The 17,681-nt window shown below is 39.9% G+C and overlaps 1 protein-coding gene across 1 annotated transcript in view; it reads right to left on the bottom strand.

Moving 5' to 3' along the window:
- ST8SIA6 (ST8 alpha-N-acetyl-neuraminide alpha-2,8-sialyltransferase 6) overlaps window positions 1-17,681 on the bottom strand; it is a gene marked incomplete at both ends in the record, with an annotated part of 125,475 nt that overhangs the window by 36,204 nt on the left and 71,590 nt on the right. The gene's annotated exons all lie outside the window — the stretch shown is intronic.

Here is a 17,681-nt window from a genome sequence, read left to right as displayed (position 1 = left end):
TGCCAGCTATTTGAGATCAAGGCTTTGCAATAAAAAGATAGGGTATATGTTGATGAGTGTCTGGGAAAGGCAGTAAAGAATCTTGTCAGAAAAGGATCTTCTCCACCCCCATGCAGTATAATGCAGATGCTCCAAAGTCTGTCTCTAAAAGGAGGTATTTATTATAGGTGGGGAAGGTAGTCAACCAATCAACTCCTTTGCCCTCGAAATTTACCTACCTTTTGGGTATCTCGCCTGTCAATGTTGCCACCAAGATTAATCGAAACTATTTTCTCTTGGTTCCCATTGGACCAGCTAAGAAAAGCTGAAAATCTTGAAAGACTTTGCAAAATACTAAAGGAGAACAAAGCAAAGAGCTACCACAGGAGAGATTAAAAATAGTTTGGGGCCTCCCTGGTGGTGCAGTGGTTGAGAGTCCGCCTGCCGATGCAGGGGATACGGGTTCGTGCCCCGGTCCGGGAAGATCCCACATGCCATGGAGCGGCTGGGCCCGTGAGCCATGGCCGCTGAGCCTGTGCGTCCGGAGCCTGTCCTCCGCAACGGGAGAGGTTACAACAGTGAGAGGCCCGCGTACAGCAAAAAAAAAAAAAAAAAAAAAAAATAGTTTGACTTGCATACAGGTTTCCAACCTCAACCATTTTACCTCACTCTCACGGGCCCCAAGTCTTGTCACCAAGGGACTCGAGAGATCTATACTCTAGCCCCAAAGCTTTGTCTAGATGTGGCACTTCCCAGCTGGAGTGAGGATCACCTGCCTCCACATGGTGAGAGTTAATCTAAAGACCTTCCGCAAAACAGCATTAAGCTAAAAAAGAGACACAAAAGGAAGACATGCCCATTCCGTAGCCTACTCAAGACTCTCTCAATTTCTGGCTCTTCCAGAGAGAGACGTGACATTGTGACTACCTCTCCTGCCTGGAGAAGTCCTATCTACCACCAAGGCGTGGGTTTAGTCACTTGATCACATTGGAAACAGGGCAACCATCAGAGCAATGTGTGTACCAGGGTCCATCACGCAAAGCAACAAAAGAACTGTCATCTCACAGTTTTCACAGAACTAGAACAAATAATCCTAAAATTTATATGGAATCATAAAAGACCCAGAGTTACCAAAGCAATCCTGAGGAAAGAGAACAAAGCAAGAGGCCTAACCCTCCCAGACTTCAGACAATACTACAAAGCTACAGTCATCAAAACAGCATGGTACTGGCAGAGAAACAGACATATGGCTCAATGGAATAGAATAGAGAGCCGAGGAATAAACCCACACACCTACAGTCAATTAACCTTCGACAAAGGAGGCAAGAATATACAATGGGAAAAAGACAGTCTCTTCAGCAAGGGGTGTTGGGAAAGTTGGACAGCCTCATGTAAATCAATGAAGTTAGAACACACTCTTTCGCCATACACAAAAGTAAACTTAAAATGACTTAAAGACTTAAACATAGTACTTGACACCGTAAAACCCCTAGAAGAGAACACAGGGAAGACATTCTCTGACATAAATCATACCAAGGTTTTCTTAGGTCAGTCTCCCAAGGCAAGAGAAATAAAAGCAAAAATAAACAAACGGGACCTAATCAAACTTACAAGCTTTTGCACAGCAAAGGAAACCATAAACAAAATGAACCTAAGACAACCTATGGAATGGTAAAAAATATGTGCAAATGATGCAACTGACAAGGGCTTAATTTCCCAAATATACAAACAGCTCATACAACTCAACAACAAAAAACCAAATAACCCAATCGAAAAATGGGCAGAACTAAATAGACATTTCTCCCAAGAAGATATACAGATGGCCAATAGGCGCATGAAAAGATACTCAACATCACTAATTATTAGAGAAATGCAAATCAAGACTACAATGAGGTATCCCCTCACACCAGTCAAAATGGCCATGATTAAAAAGTCTACAAATAACAAATGCTGGAGAGGGTGTGGAGGAAAGGGAACCCTCCTACACTGTTAGTGGGGATGTAAGTTGGTGCAGCCACTATGGAAAACAGTATGGAGGTTCCTCAAAAAACTAAAAATAGAGTTACCCTATGATTCAGCAATCCCACTCCTGGGCATATATCCAGAAAAGACAAAAATGCTAATCTGAAAACATACATGCACCCCAATGTTCACTGCAGCACTATTCACAATAGCCAAGACATGGAAGCAACCTAAGTGTCCATCAACAGATGAATGGATAAAAAAGATGTGAGATATATATATGTGTGTACACACACACACACACACACACACAATGGAATATTACTCAGCCACAAAAGAGAATGAAATAATGCCATTTGCAGCAACATGGATGGACCTAGAGATTATCAGACTAAGTGAAGTCAGATAAAGATGAATATCATATGCTATCACTTATATGTGAAATCTAAAAGAATGATACAAATCAACTTACAACACAGAAACAGACTCACAGACATAGAAAACAAATTTATGGTTACCAAAGGGTGGGGGGGAGAGATAAATTAGAAGTTTGTGATTAATAGATACACACTACTTTATATAAAATAGATAAAACACAGGGAACTATATTCAACATCTTGTAATACCTATAATGTAAAAGAATCTGAAAAAGTATATGTATATTGTATATGCATATATGTATGTACCTGAATCACTTTGCTGTAAACCTGAAACTAACACAACATTTTAAATCAAGTACATTTCAATTAAAAATTTTTTAAGTTATAAAAGAGTCGTCTCACAAAGCTCAACTAAAGAGAAATGGAAAGGGAAGGGCCAAATACAAATATCTAATTAAACCAATGAGAACTGCAACTGTATCTTAAGTCATCAAAATAAAATATATCATGAAAAGTACAGTAAATGAGAAATTATTATCCTATCATAAAAACCAAATGTGTCAGAGTCTAAAGTTTTGTTTAAATTTCATTTATTAAATTAAAAAGAAATTAAATTTCTCATGATGTATAGCTAAGAAAATAAGACTAGTGAATTTGAAGACACAGCAATAGAAACTTAAAAATGAAACATAAAGGGGAAAAAAGGTTGAATGAAAAAGTTGTAGAGAATCATTCAGCTGTGAGACAACCTCAAGGGGCCTAAATGAGAAATTATGGTCCTAGAAAGAGAGAAGAGACCAAAAAAATTTGAAAAAATTATGGTGGCAAATTTTCCAAATTCAAGGAAAACTATAAACCGACAGATCCAAGAGGCTCAACAAACCCAAAGCACAGGAAACATGAAGAAAACTACACCAAGGCACATAATAAAAAAAAAATTCTTTAAACCAGTGATAAAGAGAAAATCTTAAAAGTAAAAGAGGAAAAAGACAGATTATGTACACAGAGATAAAGATAAGAATTACAGGGCTTCCCTGGTGGCGCAGTGGTTGAGAGCCCACCTGCCGATGCAGGGGACACGGGTTCGTGCCCCGGTCCGGGAAGATCCCACATGCCACGGAGCGGCTGGGCCCGTGAGCCATGGCCATTGAGCCTGCGCATCTGGAGCCTGTGCTCCGCAACGGGCGAGGCCACAACAGTAAGAGGCCCGCATACCACACACACACACACAAAAAAGATGAGAATTACAGCACACTTGTCAGAAACAATGCAAGCCAGAGGCAGTGGAACAATGTCATTAAAATACAGTACAGGATTTGGCAGGACTGTCGATCTAGGATTCGAGAGGGAGCAAACCTTTCAAAAAATGAAGGTAAAATAAGGACTTTTTCAGGTATGAAAAGGCTAAAGGAATTCATACCACCAAATCTGCAGTACCAAGAATGCTATCCAGAATATGTAAAGAACTCAAAGTTCAATAAGGCAAACAGGCCAGTTAAAAGCTGGGTCAAAGATTTGAACAGACACTTCACCACAGATGATAAACAGGTTGCAAATCAACCCATGAAAAGATGCTCAACAACATTAGCTACTAGGGAACTGCAAACTAAAATCACAATTATATACTACTATGCATCCACCAGAATGGCTCAAACTGAAGAGCCAGACCACACTCAGTTTGGCAAAGAGCAGAGTAAGTGGAACTCTCATACACTACTGGTGAGAATGTCAAATCTACAGCTACTTCTGAAAACCACTGGGTAATTTCTTCAAAGGGTGAACCTACATATCCCCCATGCAACCCAGCTGTTCCATTGCCAGGTATTCCAAGAGAAATGCAAACTTACATCCGCAAAAAGACTTGTATGGTAGCTTTATTTGTAACAGCCCCAAATACCTATCATGTGAACATCCATAAGAGCTGAATGGATGAACAGATGGTGGTATCTACTTACAGAGGAATAGTGTTGCTTTTATTTGGTGATAGAAAGAAATGAGGGCCTCCCTGGTGGCGCAGTGGTTGAGAGTCCGCCTGCCGATGCAGGGGATACGGGTTCGTGCCCCGGTCTGGGAGGATCCCATATGCCGCGGAGCGGCTGGGCCCGTGAGCCATGGCCGCTGGGCCTGCGCGTCCGGAGCCTGTGCTCCGCAACGGGAGAGGCCACAACAGTGAGAGGCCCGCATACCGCAAAAAAAAAAAAAAAAAAAAAAAAAAAAGAAATGAACCATTGATACCTGCAAAAACATAGATCAATCTCAAAGTAAGTACGCTGGATGAAAAAATATAGACAAAAAAAAGAGTACACAACATAGATTCCATTCCAGAAAATGAAAACTAGCCTACAGGGACAGAGAGCCCGTGAGGAGTTGCCTGGAAATGGGGGCTGGCACAAGACGGGCAGCAGTGGTAGAGAGGAACGGATGACAGAAAAGCATGAGAAACCTCTGGTGGGTGACGGATGTCTTCCTAATCCTGACTGGAGTAATAGTACACGCATATGCCAAGACTCTTCACATTGCACACTTAAGTTGCAGTATATTGTACATCATTTACCCCTTAAAAAACTTTTAAAGGGCCTCCCTGGTGGCACAGTGGTTGAGAGTCCACCTGCCGATGTAGGGGACACGGGTTCGTGCCCCGGTGCGGGAAGATCCCACATGCCGCGGAGCGGCTGGGCCCATGAGCCATGGCCACTGAGCCTGCGCGTCCGGAGCCTGTGCTCTGCAACGGGAGAGGCCACAGCAGTGAGAGGCCCGCGTACCACAAAAAAAAAAAAAAACTTTAAAAATGTTCATATTGGGCTAAAAACTTGTATTTTCCATGGTGATATAAATACGATAATGAGCATTATCCATCGGCCATTGTTGAGGACCAAATATCTAAAATTCAAAATTCTAGTCACGCTGAACCTACCGTATATTTAAATGAATGTGCTTTTTAAAGAACTGAGAAGTTGCTACTTCCTATGTGTTCTCCGAGTCCTTAGAGCAATGCTCGTATACCAGCCTTCCTCACATTGAATTTCATCCCGTGTTCACACACTGGCTGCCCTTCTAGACTATGCCTTTCCCCACAGGGCCTCGATGGCTGAGCATTTCTAGACGAACACAATCCCAGGTCAAGCTGATTATTCTTGTTAACCCAGGAAATACGTGAGTCATTTAATTATAAATACAAAATGTAATGAGGTCATAAACTACTGTAAGTTCAAAGCAGTATTTCCTTACTCCACGGATTATGGCTTCTACTCAGTAACATTCCCCAGTGCTGACCTGCACTCCCTTGACCTGTTCACAAACCACCCACCCCTATATTAAAGCCTACGCCTTCTTCAGCATGTTGCCTGAAGAGCCTCAGATGAGGGCTCAGTAGCTAGTCAGTCACTTCAGCCAGTCCATTACCCCAACCCATCCTTCCTACTTTCCCAGTTTCTTTTCTTTTCTTTTAATATATTTATTTATTTATTTATTTTTGGCTGCCCTGGGTCTTTGTTGCTGTGTGCGGGCTTCTTCTAGTTGCAGCGAGTGGGGGCTACTCTTCGTTGTGGTGCGTGGGCTTCTCACTGCGGTGGCTTCTCTTGTTGTGGAGCATGGGCTTTAGGCGTGCAGGCTTCAGTAGTTGTGGCACACAGGCTCAGTAGTTGTGGCTCGCGGGCTCTAGAGCACAGGCTCAGTAGTTGTGGCACGCAGGCTCAGTAGTTGTGGCACACGGGCTCAGTAGTTGTGGCTCATGGGCTCTAGAGCGCAGGCTCAGTAGTTGTGGCACACGGTCTTAGTTGCTCCGCGGCATGTGGGATCTTCCCAGAGCAGGGCTCAAACCCGTGTCCTCTGCATTGGCAGGTGGATTCTTAACCACTGCGCCACCAGGGAAGCCCCCCAATTTCTTAGCATGAAATAAAATGAGTGTGCATGTGTGCATATCTGGTTACACTTTTACCCTTTTTGCAATGATTAACCCATGACTGCCTCCATCTTCGACTCTGAACTCCCTCAATCGTGATCAAGGCAGAATCTGCTGAGATTTCACACAGAAAATAGAGGAAAGGGGTTATGTTGTGAGAGATCTTACCTGTGCAACTTTTAAAAGCAAAAAACACAGTAAATTCCTATCTCATTTTGGCCAACTCTTGGACTTGAGAGTAAGCTCTTTTCTCAACTCTCTTTGCTGCCGCAGGATGGGTGTGGGGAACCTCTCTTCCTAGCTCCATACTTTCTTTCTCATTATTGTGCTAGAGCTGGCTCATACAAGCTTGGAAGAACTGCCTGGTAAATGTCCAGCAACATTGTGAGCAGGTTGTTAAACCACTGGTAGCTTGAAATTAGCCAAGGTGGGAGTATTTACATCACTGGAAGCAGCAAATGTGATAAGTCAGGGCTTTCTCCCCAAGCTAGTTGTTAAATGTGAGTGCACCACTACCCCTATCCTTCTCCACCCCTGTTCCACAACCTGTGAGACTGGCTCAGAACTTTCCAGTCTTCCCCCAGTTTGAGCCTTATGGAGGCTGGCCGAGAAGGCCAGGTAATAAGACTTTGCTGCCACACCTGACTCATCAAGAAAACTGATTCAGAGGGGTCCTAAGCCTCCGTGAAACAAAACTATCATACTAGATCCAAGGAGCAACTACAAGCTTGGGAAATTACAGATGACTTTATTTCTCCAAAGGTTTTAAGCACTATTCTGTATATTATACTTTAACTTTGGCTTACTTGAAAAGCAGAGTTTGTGTCATTTTGACAATCATCCTTCCCATTATATCAAGCTGTCTAAAACATTAAAATGATCATCCACTGCCAGTTAGAAAAAAAGTTCATTGTAAAGTATGTATAGTCTTAAAAACGTTTTGTTTTCATGACATATGTCTCCCAATAAATTGTAGCTGGCTCCAATGTAACTTAATATTGAAAGATGCCAATCATAATGTATCTGATTTTACTAGGAAGTTAGCTGCAGAGAAGGGCTTTTGACTTTATAGTCCCTGATACTTAAAACCAACTCAAACACATTACAGCAGACATATGTATTAATATTTTAAAAGGAGAAATACTCCTGGCCATTTTATAATCAGAAGACAATACTCAAGCTACTTACCTCCTGGAGTTGCTGTGTTCAAAGAATCTTTTTTTATGTCTAGAAATGAAGCATTATCCTCTGGTATTATGAAGGGGAAGACTAAAGAATAAGGAATGTTAAAGAGACGTTTTTTTCCCTATATGCTGGTCCTTTTCTACTGAACAATAAATCACCAACCAGCTTTATGAGATAATTAAGACTACCACAGCACCATCATGATTTGTAAGGTGGAAGCATGGCTAGAGAAGGAAAAATCACATGGATGCTACGAGTGTGGGCCAATTTGTGAAAAAAAATGTGCCTCTATAGAATTTTCCTATTGAGTAAAATGCTCTAAATCACATCATACTTTCTGCAAATTACAGTTACAGTTGGTTTTCAATTGCAAAGTATGGTCTTCACCCCAAAATTGTGAGAGGCAGCTACCCGTATGATATCACCCCCATTTTTATGGATGACAAAACTAAAAGTTCTGAGAAGATAAAAAGCTTGCTCAATGTTGTACTGTAAGCAGATGAACTAAGAATTAAACTCACATCTTTTTATTCACACTCTGGCTCTCTTTCCAATATATCATGCTGCATCTCATCTATTTTCGGAATGAAACTGAAAATCAATCCCATCAGAAGTATTTTCTGGTACCAAGACATACAATAAATCATACTAAATAATGAAGCAAGTTATTTTCAAAAGAATAAATAATGTCTATTTCAGTCATTATTAATAATACTCAAAATGAGATACAGATTATAAATAACACAAAAATGATACTAGGTAAATATAATATTAAAATTTTAAATATTTTTCTAAGACAAATACTGTATGATATCACTTACAGGTGGAATCTAAAAAAAATTAAAAAAATAAAAGAAACAAAAAAGAAACAGACTCACAGCTATAGAGAACACACTAGTAGCTACCAGTGAGGAGAGGGAAGGGGGAAAACAAGACGGGGAGAGAATTAAGAGGCACAAACTACTGTGTATAAAATAAATAAGCTATGAAAATATATTGTACAGCACAGGGAATATAGCCACTCTTTTATAATAACTATAAATGGAGCATAACCTTTAAATATTGTGAACCACTACATTGTACACCTGAAATGAACATAATATTTTAAATCAACTATACCTCAATAAAGAATAATAATAAAATGTTTTTGTAGAGACGTCTCTTTGGAGATGAAGACCCACATGCTGTGACTAGTTTTATTTCAAATAAGATATAAATAGGACTTTTCAAAAGGCACAATTTATGGTTAGTTAACTTAACCATTAAATATTTATTGGGTACTTATTAGATGCCTAGACCTTATCTTGAAGATATTCATTTATCAGTCCTATGTAAACAGCTGAGGTACTGATTTAGTTTCCTATAACATCTCTTTATGGTGAAAGCCAATCCTTTTGTCTACTAAAATGGGTGGAGACACCCCAATAATATTAAGTCAGTAGGCTTCTAAGTGGTATCCTGTGTAGATCAAACAGCCTTCTGTAATTAGTTTCTATAAAACCCCTGAAGAGCTCAGGTCTACGTGAAAATAAATTCTGCACGTCAATACAGCAGTAAGATTTTCAGTCAGTATAGCCAATTATTTCCACTGGGCAATACTTTTTAAAGGAATGGCTGATCTGAGAAAATATTTGAAGAGATTATAGTTGAAAACTTCCCTAATATGGGAAAGGAAATAGTCACTCAGGTCACAAAGTGCAGAGAATCCCATACAGGATAAATCCAAGGAGAAACACTCCAAGACACATATTCATCAAACTATCAAAAATTAAATACAAAGAAAAAATATTAAAAACAGCAAGGGAAAAGCAACAAATAACATACAAGGGAATCCCCATAAGGTTAACAGATGATCTTTCAGTAGAAACTCTGCAAGCCAGAGGACAGTGGCAGGACATATTTAAAGTGATGAAGGAGAAAAACCTACAACCAAGATTACTCTACCCAGCAAGGATCTCATTCAGATTCGATGGAGAAATTAAAACCTTTACAGACAAGCAAAACCTGAGAGAGTTCAGCACCACCAAACCAGCTTTACAACAAATGCTAAAGGAATTTTTCTAGGCAGGAAACACAAGAGAAGGAAAAGACCTACAAAAACAAACCCAAAACAATTAAGAAAATGGTAATAGGAACATACATATTGACAATTACCTTAAATGTAAGTGGATTAAATGCTTCAACCAAATGACATAGACTGGCTGAATGGATCCCAAAACAAGACCCGTATATATGCTGTCTACAAGAGACCCACTTCAGACCCAGGGACACATACAGACTGAAAGTGAGGGATTGGAAAAAGATATTCCATGCAAATGGAAATCAAAAGAAAGCTGGAGTAGCAATTCTCATATCAGACAAAATAGACTTTAAAATAAAGACTATTACAAGAGACAAAGAAGGACACTACATAATGATCAAGGGATCAATCCAAGAAGAAGATATAACAATTGTAAACACTTATGCATCCAACATAGGAGCACCTCAATAGGTAAGGCAAATGCTAAAGGAATGGCTGATGAGTGTGTGACAGCTAAAAAAGAGAAATATGTAGCAAGCAGACTGAATTGAGCTACACATGGTACTGACATACCGACATTTCAACCACTAAAAGCAGGATAATTCAATTTACATCATTTTTAACTCTGTGTGATGGTAACTTCTAATTAGAATGCTGTGATTATTGTCACTTGGCATAGGAGAAAGGGATTCAAACTTTTTATTCTCTGCATACCTTTTAGTGTCCCTCAGACAAGTTAAGTATTCCAAAACAGCTGTAGGAATGAATTCTTAAAGATGCCAATGTTCTTCTTCACAGCGCCACTGAAATCTCCAAATTGCCACATTTGAAAAAGTCAGATATTGATTTTTTTTTTAAAGAACACTTTCTCTGTCCTGGATCATTAACTTCTGGGGTTTGGACAGTAATTGTATGTTTAAGACACGTGCTAGGAAATACGGCAAGCAATGACTAACTTTAGCCAACCAAGAGGGAAAGGGGTGTCTATTTACAAAGGGGTGGGACATGGTAAAGGAAAGCCTACACGGATTGGTGAAGCACACTAAGGCTACAATAGGGGTAGAGTAGGAAAGCTGTTACCACCCTAAGTCCATACACTAGCCAGAAAGAGCTATAGCTAGAGGTGTAGAAGAAGGTCACAGGACTGGAGAGGTGGCCTTTGGTAGAGGATGAAGTCATCCCTAAATCACTCCCACAGAGAGGGATCCAGGGGAATAAATACCCCAAACTTTCTCTCTTCCCATTTTTTACTCTCATACCAATGACTTCCAGAAAGTGACCCCAACCAGAAGCCAAAAGTTATGAGAATCCAACTAAGGTAGCACAAGGAAATCAGCCTCCTGGAGTGCACAGCAAGAATGAAAAAGGTAGACAGTAGATCTGGAAGATGAAATAGGAATACATAGCATAAGTGGAAAGCTATTCATGGTGCTATTTATCAGAATTATTTTGGGGTAACAATTTACTTCACTGGACTAATTTGATATAATGCCAAAGTCAAGCAGTACCTCACAGTCCAACAAAAAATATCATTTTAAGAAGCAACCTAAATGTCCGTCAACAGAAGAATGGATAAAGAAGATGTGGTACATAAATACAATGGAATATTACTCAGCCATAAAAAGGAAGGAAATTGAGTTACGTGTAATGAGGTGGATGGACCTAGAGTCTGTCATACAGAGTGAAGTAAGTCAGAAAGAGAAAAACAAATACTGTATGCTAATGCACATATATGGAATCTAAAAAAAAAACAAAAAAGCAGTACTGATGAACCTAGTGGCAGGGCAGGAATAAAGACGCAGATGTAGTGAACGGACTTGAGGGCACGGGGGTAAGGGGAAGATGGGATGAAGTGAGAGAGCGGCATGGACATATATACACTACCAAATGTAAAATAGATAGCTAGTGGGAAGCAGCCGCATAGCACAGAGAGATCAGCTCGGTGCTTTGTGTCTATCTAGAGGGGTGGGATAGGGAGGGTGGGAGGGAGACGCAAGAGGGAGGGGATATGGGGATATATGTATACATATAGCTGATTCACACTGTTGTACAGCAGAAACTAACACAACATTGTAAAGCAATTATACTCAAATAAAGATTTTTTTTTTAAAGTATCCCCTTCACAAATATCTACAACATGCAAATACATCACCAGGAAGGAAAGAATGAATAAACAAGGGCTGAGGCTGCTATTTAAGATTCTCGCATTTTCCCTCACAACACTACTGCTGTATGATTTCTGAAGATGAAAGAAAGATGACCCACTTTTCAAGTTTATGGAAAGAAATCTTCACATATAAGAGGATATCCAGAGTTGAAAGTAACAGTTTAGTGATCTTATACTATCAATTTTTAGAACTAGGATCCTATATATTGCAAGGAATCAGAAAGAACCAATAAATTGAGTGTTTCTCCATCTCTTAAAGAATAACATTATATAGTTAGAGTGAGTTACAAGAGTGAAAAAGCTAGCGTGGATATTACACCTGGTAAGATTTTTAAACCATATATGAATGGCTATGAACCTTGTGCCTTTTAAATTCTTCTGACTCACATAAGCAGAGTTGATCTCTTTCTCCCATGTCCTTTGCAACACCCTAAATCCACTAAGGGCTTCCCTGGTGGCGCAATGGTTGAGAGTCCACCTGCCAATGCAGGGGACGTGGGTTCATGCCCTGGTCTGGGAAGATCCCACATGCCGCAGAGCGGCTGGGCCCGTGAGCCATGGCTGCTGAGCCTGCACGTCTGGAGCCTGTGCTCTGCAACGGGAGAGGCCACAACAGTGAGAGGCCCGTGTACCGCAAAAAAAAAAAAAAAAAAGTCCACTAAATATCTCTATAGCACTTACCTTTTGTTTTCATGTATTTACTCAATAACTACTTACTGGGCATCTGTTATGTGCAAGATATTGTTCTAGAGACCAATAATAAAAATAGTGAACAAAATAAATTTTAAAAAAATCCACATTCTCATGAAATTTATATTGTAATAGGGGATTATGGACAATAAACCCAATGTATGGGCTGAACCGTGTTCCCCCAGACTCATATGTTGAAACCCTAATCCCCAGTACCTCAGAATATGACTATATTTGGAAATAAGGCCTTTAAATAGGAGATTAAATTGAAATGAGACCATTAGGGTAGCCTGAGTCCAATCTACTGGCATTCTTATAAGAAAAGGAAGTTTTTATTTACAGAGAGATACCAGGAGGCTGGCCTACATACAGAAAAGACCATACATACAGAAAAGACCACGTATGTATGCTTCATACATACAGCAAGAAGGCAAGGAGAGAGACTTGGTTTTGGTTTCAGAGAAACCAAACCTGCTGACACCTTGGTCTTAGACTTCTAGAACGATGAGTAAATAAATGTTTGTTGTTTAAGCTACCTAGTCTATGGTAATTTGTTATGGCAGCCCTAAGAAACTGTACATCAAATAATACATAAATTAAAATCATGTTGAAGTATAATGTACTTAGTACTGTGAAGAAAAATAAAGCAGGAAAAGAGGGAAAGAAAGTATGTGAAATAGGGCTTCAATCTAAGTGGGGTGGTCAGGGAAGACCTCCCTGGGGGTAAGAGTTGGGCAGAGACTTGAAGAAAGGGATTAAGCAAGTGATACACATATGGGAGTTTGGGAATGAGAAGAACATTCTATGCAAAGGGAAGGACAAGTGTGAAGGCCAGAGGTAGAGGCAGGCACGGTATGTTTGAGCAGCAGCAAGATGGTCAGGTTGGTTGGAAATCACACACGAGTCACTCAGGAATCCACTCATGAAGGTGGCAGGAGATGAGGTCAGAAAGGTCACAGGAAATCTGATGGTAGCGGCCTTGCTATTCAAAGTGTGGATCTCAGACTGGCAGTATTGGCATCACATAGAAAGATTATTAGAAATGCAGATTCTCGGGCCCTGACTCACACCTACAGAATCAGACTGTCTTAAAATAACATCCTCAAAAGATCTGCAGACCTGTTAAAGTTTTTAACAGCTTCACTGAGGTATAATTAGTATGCCATACAGCTCACCCATTTAAAGCAGAGAAGTCTGGGTTTTAGAGTATTCACAGATATGTGCAACCATCACTACAGTCAATTTTGGAACATTTTTACCACCTCAGAAAGACATCTTGTACACTTTAGCTATCACCTCCTGCATATCCCCAAAACGTTGGCCTATTGTGTCTTCATTTTCATCCATCTCGAAGTATTTTCTGGTTTCCCTTTCTATTGCTTCTTGAACCCACTGCACAGTTAAGAGTATGTTGTTTGATTTCTACAGATTTGTGAGTTTCTCAATTATTTTTCCTGAATATTCATCTTAAATTTTATTAAAATGTGGTCACACAACATACTTTGTATTAGTTCTATTCTTTAAATTTATTGAGGTTTGTTTTATAATCTAGCATATGATTTACCCTGGACAATGTTTTGTGTGCACTTGAGAAGAATGTATATTCTGTTGATGGGTGGTGTACTCTATAGATGCCTGTTAAGTCTAGCTGGTTTATAGTGTTGTTCAATTCAACTATTTCCTTGTTGATCTTCTTTCCGGTGTTGTATCCACTACTGAAAATAGAGTATTTAAAATCTCCAATTATTGCTGCATTATTTATTCCCTTTGTCAGTTTTTCCTTTGTGTACTTTGGTGCTGTGTTATTAGATGTATATGTGTTTATAACTGTTATATCTTCCTGCTGGATTGACCCTTTTATGATGGTAAGATCTGCTTTATTTCTACTAACACTTTTTGTTTTAAAAGTTTATTTTTTTTAATATCAATATATCCACTCAAGCTTTCTTGTGGTTGCTGTTTGCAAGATATACATTTTTCCATCCTTTTACTTGCAATCTATGTGTATTTGAATCCAAAAATGTGTCTTCTGTAGATAGCATAGCTTGATCATGCTTTTTTTTTTTTTTTTTTTGCGGTATGCGGGCCTCTCACTGTTGTGGCCTCTCCTGTTGCGGAGCACAGGCTCCAGACGCACAGGCTCAGCGGCCATGGTTCACGGGCCCAGCCGCTCCGTGGCATGTGGGATCTGCCTGGACCGGGGCAGGAACCCATGTCCCCTGCATCAGCAGGCGGACTCTCAACCACTGCGCCACCAGGGAAGCCCGATCGTGCTTTTTAATCCAGTCTGACAATCTCTGCCATTTGATTGCATGGTTTAATCCACTCATATTTAATGTTATTACTGATACAGTTAGATTTACCTCTGCCACTTTACTTTTGTTTTTTTATGTCTCATGTATTTTTTGTTCCCCTATTCCTCCTTTACAGCTTTCCTATGCCTTAAGTGAATGTTTCTAATGTAGCATTTTGACATCTTTAATAACTTAAACTATATTTTTAGTGGTTGCTCTAGGGTTTACCATACACATCTTATCAGAATCAGCTTTCAGTTTATACTAGCTTAATTGCTCTAATATATAAAAATATTACTCTTGTATCGCTGTCTCCCCTTTTTCTTCTTTTTGTGGAATCTTTGTTATACAATATTACATCCATTAATGTTATAAACCCAACTACACATTGTTATAATTATTACTTTGCCATTTGTAGTCATTTCCTTAGCCTGATGCAACTCGGCTCCCACCCGTAACAGCTCCTTTGTGCTGTTACTGGCAAATATATTACATGTATATTTGAGAAGTGCTCTAAGGACCTTGTAGGCTGCTTTAAGAATTTTGTCTTTTATTTTGAGTGAAATGCGAAAACATTAGAACAGAAAAGTGACCTGATCTGACTTACATTTAGAAAGGTTCCCACTGTCTACTTCATTAAGAACGGTCTCTAGGAGAGCAGGGGTGAAAACCAGAAGAGCAATTTGGAGATGTTGGCCACAATCCAGGAGTGGAATAAAGATGGCGTGGTCCAGGGTGGAAGTGATAGAGTAAGAAATTATCAGCTTCTGGGTATGACTTCAAGGTGGCCAGTGAGATTTAATGACAGACAATGGGATGGATAAAAAGAAAAGCGTCAAGGATAACACCAAGCATTTAGATCTGAGCACTGGAAGAATAGACTTGCCATTAACTGAAATGGAGAACAGTGCTGAAGTACAAAGTTCCAGTGGGTGGATCCAGGAGATCCTGTGAGATTTATAAGGTTTGAGATTCCTTATGAGTACCCCAGGGAGGTGATCACTGGGCAGAGGTAATACAAACCTGGAAAGAGGTCTAGGGAGGAAATACAAACTTGGGAATCATCAGTATGTAGATGGTATTTTAATCCATGAGACTAAATGAGGTCCCTGAGGTCTGAGGATGAAAAGAAATGAGGTCTGAAGACTGAGTGCTGGAACGCTCCAGTGTCAAAAGTGAGGGGAGATGAGGAGGAATCTACAAAGATTGAGAAGGAGAAACTGAAGTATTGTAACTATCTGACTTTTTTGTTGTTGGTGTTTTGGGTTTTTTTGTTGCTTTGGTTTTGTTTTTTTTTTCTATTTTTCGGCCGCACTGCGTGGCATGCAGGATCTTAGCTCCCTGATCGGGGATCAAACCCGCAGCCCCTGCAGTGGAAGTGCCGCGTCTTAACCACTGGACCGCCAGGGAAGTCCCTGACTTTCTTAATATACTGCAAGCTGCTAAAGAGTAGAAATAATTTCTTTATCGTTGTGTTCCTTAAGCAAGAGTTCTCAAACTGTTCTCAACCGCGCATCCTTTGAAAAAGCTCCCAGGGAGTATGATACACACCTCCAGGTTGAGAATAACTGTCTCTGTGCCCTTCATAGTTCTGGACACAGAGAAGTTGCTGTGTGTTTCTGAAATTGAAAATTAATATATGATTAGAACATAAAAACACCCAAAGGTTTCAGATATTAGTTTTGAACTATGACCATAATTAGCCATCCGCCATGATCTTACCAAGAAAAGCCATACTGGTCCCCAAGCTACAATCAGGGTACAGTGGTTGCTGTACAAGATAAAGCTACCTGTGTATATTTACATTATGGATGCTTAAGTAAAATAAGTATCAAAAAGTGAGGAAAGTATATGGTATGTTGGAGGAAGATTGCTTTTCAGTAGCTTCGCATTTTAAAGTCAAATGCCTTTCTCTTCCTGTATTTGTGACTTGTAATTCTGTTCTCATTAAGGTTGGAACCATACAGTAGTGAGAATAAAACAGTCAGAATTTCATCCAAGCCCCGGCTCTGCCTTTTCTAACTGTCTGATGTTCTGCAAGCCATTTAACCCTCCGACTTCATCTCTTTCACTTGTGGAATTAGAATAACAAAAGCTATTCTGAAGAAATACTGCAAAGACTGTAGATATACTTAAATTATCTTGCATACAGTAGGTCCACAAAAACGGTAGTTGTTATTACCACTATTGATAATTTTGGTAATCATAATAATTGTCATTATGATAAAAATATAATAACGTAAAGACTGTGAATTGAGTAGTCAATTAGTTATCCGTGGTTATGTGAAAAATTATGAAAAAAATTAGTGGCTTAGTTGTTTTACAACAATAAACTATTACTGCACAGTTTCTGTAGGTCAGGAATTCATGAGTAGCTTAGCAGGAGAGTTCTGGCCCAGCAGCTCATTAGGATGTAAAGTCAAGATGTTGGTCGGGGCTGAAGTATCTACTTCCAAGGAGCTTCACTGACATGGCTGAAAAGGCGGTGCTGCTGTTGGTGGGAGATCTTAGTTCCTTGCCATGTGGACCTCTCAGTGTGCCCATGACATGGTAACTGGCTTCCCCCAGAGCAAGCAGTCCAAGAGCAGGCACAGCAGAGCTATCATATCCTTTTATGACCTGGCCTTGAAATACGACGTCGTTATTTCTACGATATCGTATTGGTTACACAGGGCAGCCCTATTCAGTGAGGCAGGGGAAAAGCAAGTAAATACCAGGAGGAAATGATCATTGGGTGCCATCTTGGAAGTCTGGCTACCACAGATAGTAAAGAGACGATACCTTTAATGTATTTGAAAGCGGTGAGCAGAAGTATCAATGACAGATTTGCTTTCTTTCTCCATCCCACTTCTAAAATTGGAAATAATGCCTAATGTGAATACATAATCAAGATTGCAGTATAACGAGAAAGTCAGTGTTTCAGTTTTCCTCTGAGGGAAAATTCGGTTTTGTTTCCACCGACCAACACTTATAATCAAATAATTCACGATTCCAATCTTCAGCACGGTAACAAATGATACTAAGCAACTCTTGCCACGTATTAACTAAGGAATTCAGACTAGAATTCCTCTAGTTACCTTCTAGCATCAACAACCACACACAA

Source organism: Mesoplodon mirus, assembly GCF_964341445.2.
Source record: "Mesoplodon mirus genome assembly, chromosome: 4".
In the NCBI taxonomy this organism is placed as follows: domain Eukaryota; kingdom Metazoa; phylum Chordata; class Mammalia; order Artiodactyla; family Ziphiidae; genus Mesoplodon; species Mesoplodon mirus.
Note: the sequence above shows the minus strand (reverse complement) of the source record. Positions and strands in the feature narration are given on the sequence as shown.